This window comes from Sinocyclocheilus rhinocerous, unplaced genomic scaffold, assembly GCF_001515625.1.
Source record: "Sinocyclocheilus rhinocerous isolate Xijiao unplaced genomic scaffold, SAMN03320098_v1.1 scaffold161, whole genome shotgun sequence".
Lineage (NCBI taxonomy): Eukaryota > Metazoa > Chordata > Actinopteri > Cypriniformes > Cyprinidae > Sinocyclocheilus > Sinocyclocheilus rhinocerous.
The window spans coordinates 1,544,138-1,549,537 of record NW_015627226.1 but is presented as its reverse complement, the minus strand read 5'-3'; positions in this window follow the sequence as shown (position 1 = coordinate 1,549,537).

Genomic DNA, 5,400 nt, shown 5'->3' with positions numbered 1-5,400 from the left:
ACTGGATAGCTGGCCAATCAGAGCACACCTCGTTTTTCAGACCTATGAGCTTTGTAAAAAACGACACGTTTCAGAAAGGCGGGGCATAGAGGAGAAACAATAATGTACAGTATGTGGAAAATAATGTGGTTTTTTTTACTTTAAACCGCATAAGCACATTTCATTACACCAAATACACAAAATAATGTTCTTTTCAGCAACATCATATGACCCCTTTAATGCAAACCTCATAAAAATAACTGGCGGTCGGTGGAAGAAAGCCATGTTTTGCCTTCCATGTGGGCGTTCCTGTAAGGGTGTGACGTCACGTGAAAACTATCAATTGGCTTGCTTAGTTGAGGACGCTTGACTGATTGCAGATATTATTGGAAGAGAGCTGAACTGGTTGATGACCTCACTGAATCATCAATGAACTGACTTTAGCTGGAAAAATGATTCTTTGTTATTGTCCTCTTGCATTATTGACAAACTATTTCCCTGTTTGACACTGTAAAGCTGCTTAGACACAATCAGTATTGTATAAAGCGGTATTTAATAAATAAAGGTGACTTGACTTGGCTTCATATTATATTGTATAAATTGTCTGATGTACCAGCTGTTTGTCGTTGCCTGTGTTGCATAGTGTGTTTGTGAATTTGGGGGCAGAGCAGTGAAGGGAGGGGTATGTTTCTTTTGGGTCTTTTTTGTTTGTTTGGCTGTCGATTTCAAATATCAACAGTGTTACTCAGAAATCACTAACTGCACCTTTAATACTGAACATTTAGATATATCTCTATTCTCAAAAAATAATTATGTTTTAGAATAAGGCTGCTATTTCCATAAATACTGTGTGTATAAGACAATTAAAACACTGCTCATTAATCTCTACTCACATGGGTTTTCTGCTCCTGTTCATTGAAGCTGATTTTACTTGATGTCCTCGTCAGAAACAGGAGGACAGACTTCTGACTGGATCCATATGGTTGGGTGGAAGGATCCTGCTCAGTGTCATCAGTGTCAACAAAAGCATACAGCATATCAAGTTCCATCAACATCAAAAGGAAACATGTGGTGCATCCTTATCAGCTCACAGGATGTTCCTCACAGCGGCTTGCTCAGGCTGGCTAAGGAATACCTTTTAATTATTTAATCAAGTTACATGTTTTGATGTGTTCTGTGATGTCATGACTTTGCGCCTTTGTTCTTAGACATGCATATTTCTCTTTCCTTTACCCAACTGAAATCGAAATATTGGAAAATGAGAAATCTTTTATGAATAAGGCAAAGAAAAACAAGGCATTATGACTTTGTTTTATATTGCATTTGTCATTTATTCTAGACCAGGCATATTCAAATGCCGGACAGTGGTCCGGCTCCAGACCCCGGCTAGGTCTGGCTAGACTACGAAGCCCCCTTAGCCCCCTCCATGACGTTCTGAAGCCCCCCTGCAAAGATCTGAAGGACCATATATCACATATATCACAACGGTTTCAGATATTTCAATTAATTACTAGCAAAAAAGACTTTTGTTAAATACACACTGATGTTTGTAATTTTGTTAAATACACTGGTGTCTAAGGAAAGTGGCAATAATTAATCCTTTCAATTAAAATCTGACGATGTGTTTTATTCATATAGGTACACGTTGTGTAGGTAACTATAATGTTCACTTTATTCTTCTGCTAGTTTAAGGGTGACTTACTTTTTATGTATTTTGAGAGAAATGGGTTAAATTAAACCAAAGATCCCCAACCCCGCACCCCCCACCTTGAAATTTTAAATGAATACCTCTATTCTGGACAATACATTTACTATTCCTATTTTTTTTATACAGTATTGTTCTTTATTCATGCAATAAAAACCCAGGCGGCATTTAAATTTTTATTCACAGGTGAATCAGTGATCAAGGTTGAACCTTTAGAATTTGCAATTAATTGCATTATTGCAATGCTGTTTCAACATCTTTGCCTTGTTAAAATTTCAGTGTTGATTTATTAGTATTTTAATAACATTTTTTACAACCATTTAGCACTAAACATTGTTTCAGCTTTTTTTTTTTTTTTTTACCAACTTGGAAACAATAACTGAAATTATTTCAACCACATTTCAACGTCAGGTCACACGGCAAGCTGGGAATGCATGCAGTTTGTTCAAGACAAATGCTGATAAATCAAAGCAAAGCAAATGCAGATAAATCAAACCCAGTCAATGTCTAGTATAATTTATTATGTGGTTCAGCATGATCTCATATCAATTCTCATCTATTTTACATTTTAGAAAAAAAAAATGTGGCTAATTTGTAGAATTTGTACAATTTTATTCGTACATTTTTGCTTCTATTCGTACATTTATCTGCTTACACACCAGTCACAGTTTATGTTTAGGAGTGGAAATTGACCTAAAATATCTTTCTTGTCATAAAATGACAGATTGGAATGATTCTCCACTCTATGGAATAATTTCTTGCAAGGTGTCAATTTTAATACGAAAATTGAGAGTTTTAGGAAAAAATATAAACATGAAGGTGCACCTCTAAACATAACCATCACTAGTGAACTTTTGAAGTTTTTTCACTGCCACAATGTTTCATAGAGTGGAAATTCTCCCAAAATAGCTTTCTTGTCATAAAATGACAGATTGGAATGATTTCTGATGCGTGTGCTGTTGTACATTTCTCAGTGGGGCAAATGTACACTGCTATATTTTATAACTTCATAAATAACTTTTTTTTTTTGTACATTTTGAGTTTTCTGATATTTTGCTTGGTTGTTCAGCAGTCTGTCTGTCAAAGTGTGTCTTGTGAATCTACAACACACTTTTTCTCTCTCTCTCTCTCTCTTTCTCTCTCTCTCTCTCTCTCTCACTCACTCTCTCGCACTCTCTCTCTCTCTCTCACTCTCTCTCTCGCACTCACTCTCTGAGAAAGGAAAACTTGAAATCGCATCATATGACCCCTTTAACTAGAGGCAAATCCACCAATGTTGAAAAGCTTTTTTTTCAGTTTGGTAGGTGCCATTGGCATTGCTAAAGGCAAAGCTACACATTGTTTGTGGTCAGCTCTTTCATCTTCTCTTTCAGCAGTGCTCCCTAGAAAATTGAATGCAGCAGATGCAGTTGTATAGTTTTCCTGTTTTTTTCTTCTCTTTTTTATAACTTTCTTCTGCCCTGGATCACTCAATCCAGGTTAGAGAGTGGGATCTGTTCCCACAGTAACTAGTGGGACAATAGAAGCACTGTCTGCCACCAATTCTTCTGTTTCCCTGTACATTAGCAGACTAAACACTTCCCTGACCACTGTCAGAGAGGTGCTGTTTGTTTAGGAACAAAGGAAGGAGAAGGGAACAGGAGACATTTGTTTGCACTGTTGGTCATCACTGGGTGACTGCTCCTGAGGGTCCTCTGGGACTGTCTGAGAGATCAGTGCCCTTTGTTTTATCCTTAGCCAATACCTCAGACTTCCATCTTGCCTGTGTAATTAGATGTCTGTTTTTTTTTTGTCAAAATACTTTTTATTCTCTAATGGAAAAGGGGGATAGAAAAGATTGTCCTGCTTTTGCGCTACTTGTCCATTGCTATTCCAATATTTGAATAGATGTTGGTTTAGAGGTTTCTCTTCACCTTAGTTATTCTGACTATTTCTGAAAAACTGTTAACCAAAAAAGTTAACCTAAACATTATTATTAGTACTTATTTATAAAAAAAATTGTTTGTTTGTTTGTCCTATATCAAGGTTATTATCAAAATATTGTGACAAACCTGTCCTTGAGTATTTTAGTCATGGAGTTTCTTAAGAATTTGTCATCTTTTCCATGTAAAAGGCATTTTATGACATAACAGTATTAAATAAAATGAAATAATTTGGATATAGATGAAATTGTCAAGTGCATAAAAAACGGCTATTTATTTGCTTTTTTATTTATTTATTTATTTTTAAACATTTTGATTTCTGAAGCTTACCTTTATTTATATCTACTTTTTTTCTTACCGTTAGTGTAACCTAAGAAGAAGAAGTAATTAATATACATAATTTAAAAATAATGTTTGTCCCTTAATTTCTTATTGTTGGTATAATCAATGATTTAAAAAGCTGCATCTTGAAAATACAAAAAGTTGTGGAAAAGTAATTCCAAGATCAAAGTTCAGCATAAGAGAAGCTGTGTACATTTTGATTTTCCCACAATGTTTGTCAGGATTGGACTGTCTTTGTTGTGTTTTGCTCCCCATGTGCTCCCCGTGACCCAGTTTCTCCATCATGTGCCCTTATTTGGTTGTCCCTGTCTTCGTTGTCTCTTAATTAGTCATTCTGTTCACCTGTGTTCCTCCCAATTCCCTCATTATCCTGTGTATTTAAGCCCCAGTCTGTTCAGTCTGTGTTTGTCGGGCCTACCAGTTGTGTGCGTGTGTCTTCCTTCCCTCCCAATTTGGATTTACCATGTGTGTTGGATTTAATAAATGACAGTTTCGTTTATCCACGGCTCCTTCATTCCTTCCGGCAGCGTATCGTGACAGAAGACCCGACCAAGAAACAGTATTACTTCGTGTTCCCCCTCTGTTTTGTTTCCTCGTTTTATTCAGTGTTTTTTGTTTCCGTAGTTCCTCCTGGATCCCCTCGCTGCCAAGTTCACCGCCCTAGCCCGCAAGGTTGAGTTCAGCTAGCTCGCTGAACTCAGCTAGCTTCGACGACGTTGCGCTGAACTTACTGTTCTGGATCAGGGCAAATTACTATCGCCACGACAACCTCCCAGACACCTCTGGACTGAGCTGGAGGGAAGCCATTATCTGGTGTCTGGAGAGTGTCTATCCCCGATCCAGAGCACAGCCAGACCCAGAGCCCAGCCCACCATCTCCCCGCTGCACGGAGCGCAAGCCCGAGTCCATCGCTGACGGAGAGCCAGAGTCCGTTGCGACCGACGAGCCATCACCAAGGAGTGCGACAGAGCTGAAGATCGCCATGGAGTCAGAGCCTCTCGGATCATCAGACTAGGTGCGAGAGCCAGCTACAACGCCTGCCGCGAGGGAGAAAGCCGCGGACAGTGAGAGCGCGGAGAGGAGCTCCGCCCCCTGCACCGTGGCTGAGGGCAAGCTAATTACAGAGCTGGGACTGTGCAACTCCAAAGCAGAGAGGGCTTCCGTTCCTGAGTTAAGCCCTGAAAGCCCGGACGCTCACAAATGCCCGCCCGCTCCTGACTGCCGCTGTCGTCTGGCAGCCCCTCTGCTCGCCCTCAGCCCACCATCGGAACGGTGCGAGCTCCGCGGGTCTGCCATTCTCCATCGTCACTGTGGCTGCAGAATCCCTGGCCTCTGCCTCCAGCCTCTAAGCCCCGGACTCCGCCTCGGCCCGTCGACCCAGTGGCTCCACCATGGCTCCTAGCTCCCTCCTCTCCTCCGTGGCCTGGCAGTCCACTGGCTCAGCAGGGCTCC